Genomic DNA, 19,832 nt, shown 5'->3' on the forward strand with positions numbered 1-19,832 from the left:
TGAAATATTCTTCTTTGTAACAAATGTAAACAAGTTTCAGAGGTGCGTAGTCTCTCTGATAGCAAATACCATTTTTTGTAGTTGCAAGGCTGTGCGTGTGATGTAGAAGCTCAGTACTCTTGAAGCGAAGACCTGTTTACCAGATCTTCCTCGGATGTCTGTTGTCCCAGATCTACCACTCTTGGCTGATCTCTGACAACTGATAAAAGCTGAGGGAACGAGCGTATGCTACCGGCTGAGCAGGCAACACTTTGTACTGCACTAATCTCCTGAAGCCTGGTGAGAAATTGTATGAGTGAAGCAGTGAAGTGGCCTCGAAGAGATTTATTGATTTGTTTCCTATTGAACATAACAAACCCCAAAAGATTTTATTAGTAGTTTTAGCCAACGATTATAATAGAAAGGTGTTCATTGGTTTCAGATGGGTTTTGATTAGACACAGGAAAGATTGAATCAAAATATACAGAATGTTTAAAAAGAAGCCTGAAGAGGACAGCAAAGATCAGTCAGTTCTTATGGCAAAACTATTCCTTGAACTGTATAAGCATCCTGAGGATGTTGAATAATACAAATATAATTTCTTATAATGAAAAAATAAATTCTAGAGAGTCACAGTACATCATATTTTGCAAACTGATTTTTTTTGTTATTTCTTTTTTTTAATATCAGTATTATAAGCTAAAATGGATTTTACCTGGAACATAGAATAAAATGTTTAAGGATGGAGACATGTCCATTCTGTCCTGTTTGATAGTAGTTCATACCGCACAGCTTCCTATGTTTTATACTTCACTCTTAACTCCTTAAGCTTCCTATGACCAGTGTCAGTGCATCCACTCTGAAAAGTGAACTTGAAGAAATCCTATTTGCATAATGTTTATGTTCAATTTTGAAAATGTATCCTGGAGAGTGAACGGAAACATTATAGTCCAGAAAAGATGATAAATGTAAAACAGTATTATAAATGTTCATTGACCTCAAGAAGTCGTTGCTTAAAGGACCATGTCAGTCAAGAGAAAAACTAACTTGAGTATAATGTTAATTATGTGATTCCTCTTAGAAGATCATGGGTTTGTTTGTTTAACTGTGATATTAGTACAATTTTGCACAAACCGGAGGTCAATAGTTAACTCAGTTTGAACTAGAAGACAGGATATTAGAGTAATTTAACTGGCAAGAACTAAAGATATGAGAAGTCTTTCAAGCAAATGAAAGTTTGATAATGAAAGGTCATGGGTTTAGTATTGATTCATGAAAAAAAAACAAAACAAATTTTGCAATAGCCTAGAGCTGATGGTAAATGTTAATAATGAGCAGGGCCAACTTATTTCAACAACAACTAATGGGGGGGCGGGGGGGAAGAGGTTCAAAACCTTCCGTATCCACTGCAGAATTGGAAGGAATAACAGTTATATGCTTTGTTTCAGTTTGCTTGCCTGACAACTCAGTCACCAGCTTGGAATTGAAATCTATTATTGTGACTAATCTGAGCCAGAAGCAGCATTCAGAAGTTCAACAGTAACAACAAGCCCCAGTTTTACATTCCAGAAAATCTAAGCATCACGGAAGAAAGGCAGAAGTTACCCGTGGAAGTACAGAAAGGATGACCGAACCCATTCTGAACTGTCAAACAGGCAAGCAAAAAGTCACTTAAGAGAAAGTAAACTCAGCTGCTTTAAAAATCACCAGAAAGTCAAGCAAAATCTAAGTAAAAGTGAAAGCTCACTAAGTAAGCATATAGCTACTGTTTGAAATGGCTTGTGGATAACACTGAATACAGAAACATAGGTTTACATTTCTAGCAAGGGGGCATATTGTCTTCATGGCATATAGAAATGCAGCAGTTAGTACGCTTAGCTACTACCGATGATGTTATTGGTCTCAAGTTTTAATTAATTCTGAAAACATATTGAAAATGCTAACAAACATTTGATTGTAGGTTTTCCATTGTTTTCCTGCCTGCGCAAACACAGTGAGCAAACCTCTACCGCCGTGTGCCAGCTCGGTGCCGTCCAGCGAATTCATCCTGAATACATCTGCTGAGCCATAAGCAGAACATACAAGGTATGTTCAGATTCATTATTCTTCTCTTGGCTGTACGTATACTGCACACAAGAACAAATTTAACTGCACTTTAAAGAAATGGTGCTGGAATGAAATTTAATTGACTTCTTAAAATGATGTCCTGCCTAACCAGGAAACAGCTACACGTGCGCTCACGCTTCTTCCATATATTTCCCATGAAGATTTCACATTGCTGTGACACTAGCTATACACAATGAATTTATTCCATGTTTGAAATACATTCACAACACTGTAGTCATTTATTTTGACAACATAGTCATCACAAAGCAACAGGGCGTGTAAGTTCTTTGCTCCAAGGGCATTGGGGATTGAATGTTTGACTTCCCCTCTGAAAATGAAGCCGAATAAAACACCCAAAAGGTGACAGTTTTATCAGCTTAAGTGAAGAAGCAGTTCTTGGAGTGCTGAGAACTTCATGAGAAGTTGGAAACCGATGAATACATTAAGTCAGTAAACTTACTTCATTATTAAACTGTTTGGTATACCCTTGCTTAAACACATTAAATATGTTGATTTTTTCATACTTGAAAACCAGTTGGAAATACTATTCCATTTTTGTATCTCCACAAGTCACTTTTTCACTGAATTACAGAACACTTCAAGGTGATTTAGAGAAATCAGTAGTTGATTTGACTAACTACTTAAAAGTTGGTTGTCTAACTATCCCAAACCTTTTCAGGTTCCTGGAGAAGTTTAATAACTGCAAACCATCCTGCCTGTGACAAAAATAAGGTAAAATAGGGACAGCATTAGCCCTAGTCTGGCCTGATATTTGGCTCATCAGGCCAGTTAAACAGGAGCACAACACTTCTTTCCCCAGTATGCAGTCCACTGGTGTACATAATCACCTGGGATGGGGTTGGATTAAGAGATGTGATTCAAATTCATACCCATGAGGCAGAGAAAAATTCTAATCTCTTAGGGATGCACTAGATCTTTGGGGGATTTGCTCTATTGAGGAAAAACTGAGAGACCCCCATCCAAAAAACTTGCCTGCTCAGGTCCCACCCAGGTTGTAAGTGGTCTGTCCATGAAACTCCCACAGAAATTCTTCTTCTACTTTTACATGACTGCTTTCAGCCCCATTCAGTCTGCAAAGTTTCTGATAGTTATCTTAAGAAAGAGGTAGATTCATCAATTATTTTGCTTGAAAAAAACCCTGTTAACTTGATGAGTGGCTTTCAAAAATGAAGTTCAATAACTTCACAAGTTTTAAAAGCCAAATTTTTCCAAACCCATGTGTATAAAAGGCCTTAGGCATTAAAGAAATGGCAATGGTTACACCAAAGCAGAGTTGTGTTTTCTCGTACATCAAATAGCATCACTAATTATTTCATTTGAAAAGTACTTTCTTTTGATGAGATTTTTCAGAACAAAAGTTTTCTTAAGTATAATAATTTGTATACATAATACATCTTAGGAGGAATGGCAGATCACAAACTGATGGAGGCAACTTAAGCTTCATCAACTCATTATGCGGGAACAGAGAGTGGGAGATGCGGAGATATGAAACGGAATGGGAAATTACACCAGAAGAACAGTGGCCTATATTTTGCTCTTTACAATACATAATTACTTTCTAGTACATCTGTGTATTGTGTGGTGTCCACTTTGATACTCTTCCTTCTTTAAAGACACGAAATCTCATCTTCCTTCCATTGAAGTCCAGGGCAAAACTCCTGCTAGTTCTGTGGGGGCAGAACAGAGCCTGTGCTTCCCTCTTCCCCACGGAAAACGCACTGGGATTATTTGCCATATCCGCAGTTCAAAAGCATTGTTCAGAAGGTAGACTATTCACGTTTTGTCAAGTGAAAAGTTTTCAAGAGAGTTCGGTCATGAATTATATAACTGAGGAAACCGTCTATGGAAAGCTGATTTTGAATCACTGAAGCATTTTAATTCTTTTTTGAAGATGGCCAAATGTTCGTGTCTTTGTGTGAATTTATTTTTAGCTCTGTTTTCTCTTCTGACCTGACTGACCACTGGTCTGGTAAAGATTTGCAGCATTTTTCATATCACAAAAAAATAAATACTAGGTCCCCTCAAATTTACATGGTGGTAATGAGGAAATGCTTATAGTGTTTTCAAATTTGTCACTAAGTTCTTGTGTGAAGTTTTGTGGAAATCTGTGCTCTGGTTTGCATCTTTCAAAACCAGACCTCCTCCATTTGACTATTTAAATTCAAATATCTGTGTGTATAATCTCTTTCCTCTGAAATTTATGTCCATCACAAACAGAGTTGGGTTGTGAGGAGAACAGCAAGTTGATTAGGTGTTACTGATTTAGGTACAAGCCCTGTCATACCTCAGCCCACTGAAAAAGAAAAAAGATGGAATTTCATCTAGAGTTAACAACTTCATTGATATTGTATGTATTACTGTTACCCGCTTCATTTTTTTTTTATTCAGAAGTTTCACATTTACATCTGATCCTTATACTTGATCAAATTCTTAACATCATAGACAGTAACATACACTTTAATGTGTAGATATGAACTGTCTCTCTTCCTTCAAACACTCTGTCTATGATCTTTTATGATTCGGCATCATTAAAAATATATTTTAGGGTTGCAGAGTAAATAATTTGCAAAGATAAAAAAAATAAATAATTGCTTTCAGTAATCTTGCCTTTAATCAAAAAATCTATTTTAGTAGAAGTAGTGTTGATTAAATTCACTTAAAACGAAAGGCTAGATGCTCGAAGGATCTTAATAGTGTTCACACAGAAACCACTCAAATATTGCAAGTAATAATTGGATAAAGAAACTTTATATGTTCTGCACTTCTGAAAGGTCATTAAGAGATAAGTAATGCACAGGTAATAGGCAGAACCAGTTGACATATCACATCTTGACTCCTGAGGGGAATCAACACAAGGGGCCCTAGAAACAACACGCTATTTAATTTGCATGACCACGGGACATAAATTCACAAAACGAGTAGGACAAATTCCCATCTCTGGGCTACCAAAGTAAAGCTGGAATATCCTAGCTGCCTGCACAGGAATGGCTCTGAAGTGACAGCACAGGAATGAAGCAGAGATTTTTGGTTGGGTGCCGGGACTTTTTAGGCATACTGAAGCGCTTAGAGAGAAAAGGCATCTGACAGAGGAAGGTGCAGGGGGTCTGGCCCTCACTTCCACCAGCTCGTCCAACCATTGAGGGGTCAGGATCATCACCCCCAAAAGAGATTCCAGCAGGACCAGCATCCTGTAAAACTGATTGTAACAAAGAGAGATACATGTATATGTAGCATGAAATTTTGGCTATATATGGGTTAATGGAGTTTAGCTATTGGCCTCCATGAGAGCAGATTACAAGCACTTTTTTTTCATGGTATCTACCTACCTCTTATTGTGTCAGGGTAGTATGAGGAGAGCAAACGGGGAATTTCATCTCGTGAGCAGCACTGAAACAACCTGAACGGTGTGACCGCTCTGTATCCCAGCAGGAGAAACTGCACACTGGCTTTGGAGAAAGAGGATGTCGGGGAGCAGATCCCAAACTGCTCCGGGGGTCCTCCCTCTCCTCAGCCCCACTCGGAAACATAAGCAAACTTCAGCTGAGATAAAAACTATTTTCTTTCGGGTGTGTTTATACAATCTAAGCAGAAAACTGACTTCAAGATGTCTAGGATTGCAAATTATGCAGGGACCACAGTTAGTCTATACTGATGTAGAGGATCCACCTTAGGGCTGAAGATTGTCCCGTCTCTCTGACCAGCTATCAAGTCTCAAAGTTAGAGCTAGAAAAAGTCATGTCCCAGTGTGTTTTAAATCTGGTCAGATGATAAAGGCAAAGAACGCCCGTTGCAATGGGAAGAAGAGCCTCCATCATACACTGAGTGTACCTCAGCATCCCTGTTGGGATGTACTGTCAGACTGGGCAAGAACCAGTAAGGAAGTGGAACATGAAACAATCTCTGGCCCCAGGAACTGGGAATCTGTCAAGAGCAGCCTATGGACACTTTGCAGGAATGGCCACCTGGAAGCTGAGCACCTTAACTTGCAGCAGTGCCTGCGTCCTTAAGCATCTAAGTATCGTTAGTGCAGGTAGTGAATAGAAGTGTTATTGCAAATGGTAATTACGTAGTCTGAAGTACACGTAGATCTTATTGTGTTCCTGCACTCTATCTCTGCTCACCAATAAATATGACTAACCACTACAGCAATAATAATAATTGGGGAAAAAAAGAAAACCCACAGCACAACCTCTAAATGAAAAAATAACATATATTCTTTTATTTAGTCCTCTTAAACTCCAGTTGGAATGACTGGGAGTAAATGAAGACGGAATAACACCCACAGTCTCTGTAGGAGATTGCTTCCCACACTGACACGTATGCTTGGGTACTCAGAAGAAATTATATGCACTGAAAATACAACTCGTTGTGTCAAAAGAACCTGGTAATTTTGAATAAAAAAATTAAAACTGTTAAGAGCCAAGTTACACCCTAGACCAGTAAGTATAGTTCCTGTTGACATCGTATTCATCCCTAGCAGCAGGAACCTACAGTATTATGTTGCATAGCTGTGTTTCGCTAATGATTTTTATTAAAATGGTATTTGCAAAGAGCTGCATATTTCACAACATGCAGTCTACCTAGGCCTCTTACCAATTTACTGTATTCTACTTGTCTTAAGACTTGAAAAATTCTTTGGACATTTTCAAACATTTTACCTGGCTGTTTTCTTTGGGATTTGTTTCCCCCTGCCCCAAGTTTTGCATGGGGTCACATGCATGGCAAGGACTGGGAACAGTGATGCTGGTCATGATGAAGAATCTCAGCAGCACTGGGTTTTTCTTCCCCCCCCCCCCATTACACATGGTGCAATTTTTACCTACTGATCTTTGCCTCGGTGTTTGTACACTTCAATAAAACAAAGACTTTCAACTTCCTGGGTCTCGGGGGATGACTCTGCAAATCATCCTAAATCCCTGCTGCGTTGTTTGGGGCTGGAAGATGCATGCTGCACATAGTGTTCCTTAGCACTTTCAAACTCCTCTTTTATGACAGCTGGGAAGGAGGAAAAAAAAAAAAAATTAAGTGAATGTGACAGTAAAGAGTGGAGAGGCACAGAACTGCAACACTTGAGAGGAGACTAGGAAGGACTGGGCTTTCCTGGTTCAGGCAGCTGTACCATGCTTTGGATTTCCGTCCAAGACAGAAAAGAGAGATTTCAATAAGGAAAGAAGAAACGTAAGGCATTTGCAGAAGTGAAAGTCTGCCGTGTTGTTGTAACAGACCACTGTAGAGGATAACTCACGCTACGGTAAATTATCAGTGATATGTGAAGTTATTGGTCACAAGTGATTTTGGGGCTCATCGGCTTTCCTCAATCTATAAATGAAAGTTGCTCATATAGAATTGCCATTAGGAGGCAGATGCGAGATCTGTTCTTCATCTGGGTCTCATCCATGACGAATATGTGGTTATTGTCTGAAGTCCTACAGCAAGATAATAACTGTTTTTGAAAATGATGGTGCTACTAATTATGCCACTTTTGCATTGCAGTATCAGAGCCCACTGTCCATCTGTGTTGTGCGAGCTTTGACACAGTAAGAATAGCTGAAAACATTTCAAACATTGGTAGGTGGATTCTTATGCAGAAGTAAAAAGAGAAAATAGTTTCTAACTCCCTCCTTCAAAATTGAACACCTTTCAGTTTTTCATTTACTATCAAAGGCCTAAATTCTTTTATGAAACATTCATATTTTGCCAGATATATCTTAGTTTAACAAAAGTAGAAAGAAAAATTGTGCTTCCAGTAGGGTTTAGTTTAAGAGAAAAAGGATTTTTTTTTTTTTTCATTTTTAATTCAGTTCTGTTGCTTTATTCTTTTTATTCCTTTTCCCTGCTAAGGTTTATCTCATTAAAGAAATTAAAGACCTACCTTTCTTTTGATTATGATAAAGGAATAGAATATCTGAACAGTCAGATTATGGAAAAAAATAAGTTTGCTGATGTAAAGTTGTGTGATTCAGATCAGGTATTAGGGTTTTTTTTTAAATTACTTCCTTTATGGCAACTACGTAGTTAGAAAATGATACAAAGTTTATGAACGGTAATCTAAATTTTAAAGTTTCATTTTGAATGAAAATCACAAATGTAGAAATCTCAGGAATAATCTTCTGAAAGCAACTCACTAAATGTGGAAAGATATGAACAAGAAATGCCAATCTGCTCCCGGGAGGCTGATAACTTTTGTATTTCTCCATTGCAGTGTAAGACCTTCCCACGGAAGATTTCCTACGGTCAGAAAATACATATAGAAGTAATAGTGGATGAGAAGGGAAGATATGGAAATCGAAGGCCGCCTTTGCCTCTGATGGACACTCTGCAATCTATAGCGGATATTTTCTCAGGTGCATGGGGTAATCTAATATCCCCCAGCAACCACAGAGCAAGAAACCCTTTGCCTGCACTTCTGCAAACCTTTGGTACTAAATTACTTCCCGTTGTGTTCTGCTCACGTAAGTTTTTTCTAAGATAACTGCTTGGGTTCATAAATGGCCTGATTTTCTTTTTTTTTTTTTTTTTCCCCCCAACTATCTTTATATGTGGGGTACTTTGAGAAACTGATTTCATTTTAAATGAAGAAAAATTAGAAACTAGTTAACTTCAGCCTGTTAACAGACAGCGTGAAGGGCTCAACCAGATGAAGGAAGAATGACTATCAATTCAAACCAGTAGGCACACATTTTCTTGATAATTAATAAAAGATCTTTTTCTAATTGAGCATCTGGCTTCTCCAAAGAAAAGTGTCAGATGAAGAAAATGATGGAGAAGAGTGAGCGTGATCCTTGTCACTTCACCACACAGAGCAGGTGCTCAGGCACTGTCACGTTATTCTGGGTTTTTACTCCTACCAGCAGATTTTGTCAGGTGTTGTGTTGTGTATATTTGGGGTATTTCCCATAGTTCTTAATCTTCTCCTCACGGCTAGAAGTATGTTTCTGGTAGGAACAGCTTGTAAGAAAGAAAGAGCAGCCTAAGAGCTCTTTAAAACGTCAATGGGTCTTCAAGATAACAGCCTGGGAGTCAGCAGAGCCGGCTCCTCACGGCGATTTTCACAGAGGAAAGGGGAAAAGGCCACTGCGCTTTCGTGACAGGTGTCACACACATCAATGATGGCTAAATAATGCTGTCTGATAACGGGAATGAGACAAGGCTTAGCAGATTACCTGCAATATCTGTATTTCCTATAGCTTTATGGCAGTTTTATTTTCACAGTGCAGGGATGGGTGTAACTCTGAAGGAGAGGAAAAAAAAAAGTCAAGCCGATTTCCCATTTGCAGCTGAAAGCTAATCAACAGGCAGGCAGCGACAACAGCGGCGTTTGTTAATATGAATCATGTGTTGGTGTGACACTGGGTTAAATTTATTGTAATGGAGTTAGAAATGTTTTACTGAACAGAATTTTAAAAATGTAATTGCATGACAGGAAACAAAGTTAATCGTGAGTGAAGCGCCTCAAGAACACTTTGCAGTTCCAAACAGAGAAACTAGATAGAAGAGGCTGTCAATTTGATCTTTATTACGATAAGGATTTATAATAGAACTAGCACTCCTGAGTGTTTCCTTGAGTTAGTTAGCCAGATTTTCCAAAGCATTCAATACCTGGCTGAAATAAAACTAGGTTCTGCAAAGAACTTTAAAATAAAATGTTGAAATGTCTTTTCAACAACAAAAAGGAGACGTTTTAATACCCGCTTCCCTTTGTCCCCCCCAACAAATAGAGTGCCTGTGTTTGTGGGAAAGAGAAGTAGATTCAGCCCTTCCTTAATTTACAGAGAAATCCTGCTTTCCTTTTTCTTGCCGAACAACATAACTCTGTTTGCATTTTCAGTATTATGGAGACTAGACATCTTTAGTACACAATGAAGGAGATAAAGCTATTTTGTGTGGGTGTCAGATATCTATCAGATTTTGAGAAGTGCTGCTGCCTTAAGCCAGACTACCCGGTATTGCTCGGCTCCTGTGACCTGAACAGGCAAAACAGCATCTCGTTATTTTCCCTTAATTGCTCAATTAAGTCTGTGGTCACTTTGCACCTTCAGAGCAGCAGGGAGAAGCCAGAATGTAAAGGCAGCCCTACACCTTGACATTGTAAAGTATGCAATACCTTTTCTTATCCAGCTAAGTCCTATTTATACGACTCAGTTCACTGCTTAGATATATTTGAAAGCGGCAAAACTAAGGTATTTTTTCAGTTCCATTCTTCCCAAACATGATAATCTTGTTTACATAAGCACCGTTTGAATTCACAGACAAATAAACCTTGAAAGAAGATTCATAAGACTCTGTGTGTGTTGCAAGTTCCAATGATGCCAAACTCTAATGATAAAATTTGGAATAACATTAAATGTAGAATGAATGCTAGTATTCTAATGCAAATTTGAAGCTGATTAGCATTCCTAGTTTTAATAATATTAATAGCAACAATGTCGGATGAAATAAAGTGATATTGTTATCTGTGTTCTGTGCAAAAGTTCCTTTTTTATTTTTTGATTGTAATTTTGTATAAATTCAGAATGTCTTCAGATTCCCCCATAGCAGAACACTTGGTCAGATCCTTTCCCTACTCTTGCGTTATTTTTCAGCACAATTTCTGAGTGAACTAGCTTGAGAAAGTGTAATAGAACTACATAAATGCCTACATGGAAGAGATCGTGTATAAAAGCTGTATAAATTAAAGGTAAGAATTTTATAATGAATTTCATTCTTGCTTTTTCTTAAACTTCTTGTTTGAAGTAAATGTTTCAAAGTGCTAAGAAGCAAGATGCACGATTTATCTATGTTTCTGATAGATTCAGTATGAGCTTTTAAGAGACAACATTTTTTTACTAGTTAAGTACAACTTGAAAACATCTGCAGTTTTATCACCTTTTATCACCTTTATCAATTTTCTCATTAGGCACCAAACATTATAAGAATGAACTTGATTTCACATTCTGACATATGAAAGTGGTCAATGACTGACATGACTGCCTTAATGTATTCATTGTAAAATAAATATTCTAGGCTATTTATAATTTTATCGCATTTAGGAAGAAATTCATCACTGCATGAAGCAACAGAAAAAGTCTGGGCTTCACCCTTTAGCTCTGAGTAAAAAATTGTTTTAACTAGATTGCTAATAATTACGAGTCATGACATAAGCCTAAGAGTTTAATGTCACTATTTAATCACATGTGGACTGTATCCACTAACCACTGTTATGACTCAGTTTATCAGTTTCATTATTTATCCTGCAAGGATAATACTAACCAAAAAGAGCAATGAAATACAATAGATAAATTCAGCTCATTTATGCTTTTTCCTATCTCCCACTGAAATTGCACTTTTTAATAGCAAGAGTCCTCTACTTTCTTCAAAGACAAAAATTGTCTATGTTCAAAATATAGTCAGTCAATGTTAGCCTAAATGGGTAAAACTACGTAAGTGTAGCTTAGTTAAATATTCTAAATTAAATATATTTGGGAGTCTGGAAAACGGTAAAGGCAATAATCAGATTTATATTTGTATAAACCAAAAATGACAAAAAGCATTAAACAGTGTATATGTAAAACAAATGAAGTAATTAGTCAACCAGGTGAATGAGGGACGATAGGTAGTGGAGTACCTAGTAGGTAACCCATTGAGACAAAACTTTATTAATTCAAATTTCTAAGTACCTAAATTGCTTTGTTAAGCAGAATGGAAAATTAATTAAAAAATGAAAACAGTCATGACATTTAACTCTATTCAACCTGCAAATGAGGTGAATGAATCAGACATTCTGGGGAAAAAAAAAAAGAAGAGGAAGAAGTTCAATACTAAACAGGCAAAAATGAAGTACAGAATTAATGGTTTTCAGCCTCTTGAGTACTTCCAGAGTGACACATCTCATCAGAGGTCCACCTTTTGTAGCTTGTCTTGGTCTCTATCTAATGGCTTAATCACAGAAAAATAATCTCTTTTCTTAGTTTTCTGCTTCATTTACTGATCATCTTCAACAAGGCAGGGTTGTGGAAAAAAGTATCATAGAACTATAAATTTGAACGTTCTGGGGAAAATTTTCAGAGCGGGAATGGTACATTTCTTCTTGAAATTAAAATTCTCCCCTCACCATAGGCCCCTAAGCACTTTTGTCTTAGTTTTAACACGGTCTCTGATTTTCTTTCTTCTGCTGTCTTAAAATACTTCATGTATTTAATGCAGACTGTCTAAATAGAGAGTCTTTAAGATAAAAGGCTTCCAGAGTTACCGAAGAATGTTTGTGTGGCAGACTGTTAATTCACATATAACCAGAATTTTATATACTTTTATATCTATATATGTAAATATATAGATATAATTTATTCTATTATAAAATATATGCTTGTTATAAAATACTTAGCTTCTATTGTATCCAATATTGCATTATATTATATTTATTATAATGTAAAATTATAACATATTTTATTTATATAAAAAACATAGTATATAATACTAAACATATAATGAAATTGGACTATCTATATGAACAGTTCCCACGTCCCGAATCATAGTTACAGTGCTGCTTCCCATATTCTGGGGAGGCATGGGAGTCCTTTTATCCCCTATAGACCATGCTGAAGCCAAAGAAGGGTGAGACATGATCCTCGCTGTACTTATGGAAGTATCTATTTCCTTTTATCTCCTGGTACTTATCAGGGACAATTGGCTTATAGATACAGTTTCTGGTACATCAGGCTGCTCCCAGCTGTTTTCCTTCTCAGGACTGGTCTTTGGCATCCAACCACACTGAACTCTAATTCTGGGAATGGACTGTCCCAGACTAAGGTTTGAACCACTTTACTTAATTCTAGGAAGGAAAGAAAAGCTGTTCTGGAAAGCCAAATTGCCTGGGAAGGCAGTTCTGAGTACCTTAAAAAATTCCAGAGCAGGAAGATCAAGATTACTTTACAATCTCAGTGTTAAGCACATACTTTTGTGTGAGGCTGATGGGAAACACTAATGGTCTAATCCTGCTCCCTCATTCACTCTCACTACTATTCTGAGAAGTCAACCCATTACAGCCAGTAGGACTATTCCACATGAGCAAATAAATACTTACTGGGAATAAGTAGGACAGAAAAGGCCCTTAGTGGCTGTGCTAAGAAACCTATTTAAAAAGTAGTTAGCGAGGGGCCAGGAGGAGTGTGCCAGAAAAATCCCATACTTCCAGCTAGAAATGTGCCAGACTCTCAGCTCAAAGGGCTGGAAATACTCTCATCACGCATACTTAAAAAACCATCCTGCATTTTTCACAAAACCTTAATTTATTTATAACTAAGCTCAAGACTAGATTCCCTTTCCCCGAGTTTGTTTTACCATACAGTCATATGCAGGTATAGAAACAAAAATTGTAGGGGTAAATATTGAAACATGTTGGGTTTAGTTACTTATTAAGAATATTTTATATGTTTGTATTTAATGGTGTTCTTTTAGAAGAAATAACTGACAGAAAACTGCCATGTGTGCTTGATGAAGTAGGCAGTGGAAATGAAAATAATTTGAGAAAAATATATATAAGATGAGAACTTGGTTTTTTGTTCAAAAATTACAAATAAACAAACAGGAGGAGATACTGAAAAGATATTTCACATGTATGTATTTCGAGGCCTTTGAGTTCGACCAGTGAGGACGAGTGTGGGTTTTAGGGGTTTTTGAGGTTTTTTTTTAAATTGGACTAGCTTTTGATCCCAAGCCATGTCTGTGAATAATCAGAGACGATAATAGCTTCCATCATACAAGTGACATGAACCTAGTTTTCCTCTGGGAATAAGGAAAGCAACCATTTAAGCCTTAGTGGAAATGGCTGGGCATTACACTCTTTTTCAGAAAGCGGCTTCTACTCTGCACTCACGCCTGAAAAGAGGAGAAAGGGACCTACTAGAGAAAAAGTGCTCTGCTCTATGTATTTTGTGAGCTCCCTAGTGCTCCTCAGCGTTTTGTAGATTAAAACCCAGAAGACATATAGATTGTATTTGTAATTGAGTGACATGTTACGTATCATTAATAAATAGAGGGTATTTCTTTCACTGTGCCATGTATTTTTGTCATATAACATACACGTGAGATATATGGGTAGAAACCTTTCTTTACATCCTACCTAAAACAGCAGCACTGCACCTGATAGAAATTCTTAGCTGGTAGAAAACAGTACCAGAAAGTGAGTTTTCCTCCAGATACCCTGAATACTGTTCTTTGAGGTTGTCGACATATTTAGCAACTACTCCAACCCTCAAGAAGTTTTGGTTCAGAAGGATTTCTTTCTCTGAACTTAAAACCACATTTTTTTGGAAAACAAGCCTTATTTCTTTAGAGGTGTTGTTGGGTTTCCTAAAGAGTTACTAACTCCTATTAAGCTTAATATTGATAGATAGTTTTCTAGGAATTCAATATCAAGCTGACTGTTCAAGTCTGAGAGGAAAAACCAGGTAATGTCGTACATCCTTTTGGTCACAGGGAAACCTTCTGGGAAAGTCTGAGAAATGAAAAACCATTGATCCTATTTCTCTGTGATTAATAGGTCAGTGAAGAGCTGCAGTTTTGAGCTGCATTTCTGACCATTCGGGCAATCTTTTTCATTGAAGATGAACATTTAGCCACAGGCTGAAGTTTCACTGTACATTTTCTGATGTTAGCCTGTAGACAAGCAGTTTATTTTTAAGTCACTGTGTTCAATTCCTCCTTAATGACAATGACAGCTAATTCTGATCTCATTTTTGCAACTGCATTTGCATTTGCTAGGAAATGCAATTGCATTTCTTTCAGTGACCTGCCAGGAAAAATACATAACTGCTGTAGCACTTGCAAACAGTCCACAATGAATAATTCTCTCGGTGAGTTCAGAGTCTGTTTCTCAACATGGAATCATCATGAGTAGATTACAATTTCCTTGAACGTATTCATGATTAGACTGAACTTTGGTGAGCTGTTTTCCTTTGTGGATTAACTGTCAGCAATTAACTGCATGCCTGATTCTTGATATTTAGCGTTTGAGGTGTGTTAATTTGTGGTGATAGGCTTTTACTGAGTGCTTCTTTCTCCACATGTCTCCAAAGGGATCGGTTGGAAGACAGCATGGAGAAAAGTTTATTGAACAAATATGGGACTTTGTGAACAAGGAAGATGTTTTTTTCAGAAGAAAATATTTCCCTCTTAACTAGAGCAGAACTAGATATCTGTTATGCAAAATAAAGAAGATTGTTTTCTGTTAGAAACAAGGCAATGTTGACCGAGTGCTGAGGAGCCATCAGGGCAAATAAAGAAATCTGCTGGGAACTGCAGACATGCAAGGACCGGTACACTTGAGCTGGACGGACTTAATCTTGGGCAACAAAAGATGGTGGTATCTTACTTCTGCTTATGCAAAATGTTTTAAACGTGACATAAATTAACACAAATAACTGAAACGTCTGTAAACTAAAGTGGGCTGCACTTCCATACCGTTTTTTTTTCTTATGAAAGCCAGCACTGGCTCTGAGTTTAATGAGAATTAACTCCATCCTCACACTAACATTTCCATTACTGTTTTAGAAAAGCAAAAGTAAAGTTCTGCTGCGACAATATTTACTTTATACTAGTGTGTTTATGTTTAAATCATACATCTTCTTTTGCATCTCCTTCTATGGTCAAGCTTTCTTCAATCCTAACAGAAATAGTTATTAGAGTCATTACGTTATGTTTTATTTACAGTACTAACATTTTAAAATTGTGTGCCAAAAATAATTTGGTCTTATCTTTCACTTGGGATTCAGCTGAATTCTCTTCAACCCATATCCTGCTGAGTTCTATCCTGATAATACAGCTTATGTTTATCGGATACTAGGAAATAAATGTTGCCTTTTAAAAGGCGTGCTGCTGTTGTCTGCATAATTTCTTTTCACTCGCTGAAGATCACATGTATTTTCCTTCTTCTCTGTAAACTACTTCCTCTGGTTCGACTCTGTTATTACTTTCCTCGTGTGTGGAAAAACTGTCAAATTGCTGAAACGTTTCAGAAACAGAAAAACTGGGGACTGAGAGAGTCACAGTTTCTGAAGTGCCAGCTCCATTGCAGAACAGTCGTGGTCTCTGTCGTGATCTGCTCCACAATTTTGCTGCGTGGGTGGGTGTGATTTTTTTTCCCTTTGTGTTCCCTGACTCACAGAGCATTTGATAAAGTGTGTGGAGAAAGAAGAGAAGCGAGGGCGCAGACCAGCCATTAAAGCTGTACTCGTACTGCAATGAAATGCAAGTTCTTCCATAAGAAATATGTCCCGAGCAAAGCAGAAGGGTCAAGACCCAGCCATCCACAAAACCCCATGCCTACACGCTGGATTGTGAAAATCGCTTTGTGAGAAATGTGTTGTGGGCAGCAGCGGCCAGCAGTGCTGGGGGGTCCACAGGGAGAACGCTGTGTTTAACATCCTGGCAGATATATCACCTCTTTTCTTAGCTTTTTCTTACCTCATTTAAACAATTTATATTATGGCTTATCATACTCCAATAGCGGCGTAACGATGCGATAATGTGAAATGGACCACTACCAGTACGATTTGTTTGCCTGAAGAAACGTCAAACTCCCAGAAAATGCAATATAATAATCTAATACTGTAATATAAGGATAATATATAAGTGTGTATAATAAATAATACATGATTCTGTATAAAAATCATGTAAGGTGGGGTTTTTTGCTAAACCTACTGCTTTAAAAATATATACTTATAATAATATTGTGTGTATATATATCTACAAAGAGGAAGAAAATACAGAGGAATTTCATTAAAACTAAAAAGCCAGAAGAAAAAGTATGTAAGAGTTAAGCTCTATTATCCTGATTTAAGAAAAAAAGATCGGATGGAATATTTATAAATTCTTTCTGGGCTCTAGATAACGGAGTTATTCTGCACAGAATAAGGGCTAAATGGAGAAAAGTGAAATGAGATGGAAGACAGTTTAATTGAATATATGTCTGTCAAAATACTTCCTCAAAAGATTGATGAAAAATGACTGGCTAAACCTCTTAATTAATCAATTCTGTAACAAAAAATAGTGTGTCAGGCACAATTTCCGTTTTTATAGTACTTGATGGGTTTGCTTTAATTGTAAATTTATTGCCAAAATACACCTGAAAGGTAGATGAACTGGAAATAATCCGTGTATAGCAAACTAGAGGTTACGACTAAAGTACCTCTAATGAACTTCTCTCTTTCTTGGGTATGTACAATACCCATTGAAGCAATGAGAGTCACAGAAGGAAAATATAATCCACAAAATACCTTCAGGTTGTATTAGCAGTATGCAGTGGATCAAACAGATTCTTGAAGAAAATTCATCGCCTTTGATGGAGTTATATCATAGACAAGTTCGGTTCGGTGTATTTAATTTCCACTGCGAGTATTGAACTGGGGAAGGGTGTTTAAGCTCATAATTGGCACACCAATGTATGGAAGAGAAGTAAATATGCTATTAATTAGGAGCTAAATATTGACACACAGAGAGATTAAATTATATCAAAAAATTAAATGTAACTTGCTTAATGCACTATTAAGTATCCAAATATTGTGTATATGGAATTGTAATTACATGCTTGGATTCTGAACTAATTATATGGCAATAAAAAATCAGATTTCTCCAAATGCTTGGGACTGACCTGTCTTTACCCTGACAGAAGTCAATGACAAAATAGAATTAACCAGCATTGTGTTTTGTCCCAACTATTACAACTCGTCACAAGGCAATGTTGCGTTGTTGCTTACATCTGCGAACATGGGCTTTCCATTAGGATATGTGCTGCTGTACAAAGCTGTCACATTAAGAAAATCCTTAATTTACTTTTAAGTGTTGTACTTCATTACAGGAGAAAGCGGTGTCACTGAGCACTGAGCCTTATCTGCTATGGATTTAGCATTTGTCTTTTGATTACTTTATGTCAGGCATGCAATATCAAATTCTTGGCAACAAAAGCACAACAAATTCGGTAAGAGTGACTTTTTATAGCACATACAGATGTTCCTCAAAATGTAAGCATAGGAAAAGAAACCTCTGAGAAAGGTAGAAAGGCAGACTGTAATTTTTCCACACAAGATTCAGACCTTCACAAGAAGTGACATTAGAATTTGTAGCACCATAAGGACTTTAGAAATGCTCAGAAGCTTTGGTAGCACAGAAAACAGAAGGGAATATGAACTATTAGTGCATATCATTGGTTATCCTGTTTCACATCATGCTTCCAGAATTCTTCCTACTTCAGAGACATCAACTCTAACAGAATATATTGATTTCAATCCCTATCTCTGTTCGATAAAATTCATTAAAAGCTGGAAAATTGGCAGGCTGGTTGCCTTAGAACCAAGAGATGGAAATAAGTTAATACCTGTGGATACAAGTGGGAGAAAGAACAGTTTTTAAATGAAAACACTTTAATATATAGAAAAACAATTATATAGTTTTTGACATGTGGCTTATTTTTGGGGTTTTTTGTTTTTTTTTTTTTAAGGGGGGTGTTTGGTTGGTTGAGTTTTTTTGGTTTCGTTTTTGTTTTTTCCCTTGGAAACATTACTGAGATACTTTAAAGGATTCTTTTACAGGAGATAAAGGGTCTCATGTACTTTGGCTCTTGTTCAGGTTATATTCTGTTCACAGTAGCTGAAAAGGTATGCTATTAGGGCATAAATATGTATAGGTTGTTAGTATAATCACATTAATAGCTTAAGTTCTGCCCATGTAGCTGAGGTGACAAAAAATCTTGTCATTTAAATGTGTTTTCATAGTGATAACTGTTATATTGGATATCAAAGTAATACTATGTTGAAACCTATATATAGGCGATTATCATATGCGCAGGTCTATGTAAATATATGTCTTGAAGTACCTTTAATAACTACTTTAAAATACCTCTACTTACAGATGATGATTATGCATGTAAAATAAATAAATATGCACGTACGCATGTGAAGATGAAAATAATTAGGATAAATAAAATAACTTACACAACAAGGGTAGACGTAAGATTATGGCTGGTCCATTAAAGTCTATGAATATCTGCCCATTGACTTCAATTAGCTTTGAATTAGGCACTTAAACAGCAGGAAGCAAATGGAATATTCTATTTGATTATCCTGGTCAATGAGCAATGAATGCATAAAAATAACAGTCCGCAGGCCTCTCTAAACTAAGCTAAAGAATGGCAACTTTTCATGATGTTATTCTTACTTATTTTTTTTCAGCCCAAAGCATTCTGGGTATTTCAGAGGTAAAGAAGAGCCAACTTCAATGTCTACAAGGAATTTAGGCACAGTTTCAAGGTTGCAGAAGAACGGGGGTCCACAAGAGCACATTCAGATGATTGAAAATTTACTTTAAGGGGATATTTTTTGACGGTATCAAACCACTTTTCACTACAAAACCCAGCAGATGTGCTACATGCTCACGAATATAGCCAACAGCCAGTTCAAAGGGAAAGGGAGACACAGTGACTTTAAGCCAAACCCTGCAGAGAGTCACCGGCACCTTCTGCAGCGGTCGACTGAAATGGTGGGTGAGTGCCCACAGTGCTGCGGATGAGAGGAGACCCAAACAAAACCCAGGACAAATAATGTTTAATGGGCTGAGATAGACGGCGTTTGGGTAATGAATGTATCGATTTCCCAAATTTACTAAAAGTAGGTCAGTGGTTAATTGGGGAATTCAGAGGCCTGCCAAGTCTTGCAGTCCTGCCGTGAATCTCTTCCACTCTCTCCAGTGCCGACCAC

The 19,832-nt window shown here is 37.1% G+C and overlaps 1 long non-coding RNA gene across 1 annotated transcript; it reads left to right on the forward strand.

The window, feature by feature from the left end:
* Positions 1–1,433: 1,433 nt before the first annotated feature.
* On the forward strand, positions 1,434–16,708 carry LOC128149116 (uncharacterized). Its single transcript, XR_008237537.1, has 4 exons — positions 1,434–1,729; positions 1,940–2,064; positions 10,689–10,783; positions 15,159–16,708. It is a non-coding gene; the product is annotated as an uncharacterized LOC128149116 (long non-coding RNA).
* The last annotated feature ends 3,124 nt before the right edge of the window (positions 16,709–19,832 follow it).

The sequence above is a fragment of the Harpia harpyja genome, chromosome 12 (assembly GCF_026419915.1).
Source record: "Harpia harpyja isolate bHarHar1 chromosome 12, bHarHar1 primary haplotype, whole genome shotgun sequence".
Taxonomy (NCBI): domain Eukaryota; kingdom Metazoa; phylum Chordata; class Aves; order Accipitriformes; family Accipitridae; genus Harpia; species Harpia harpyja.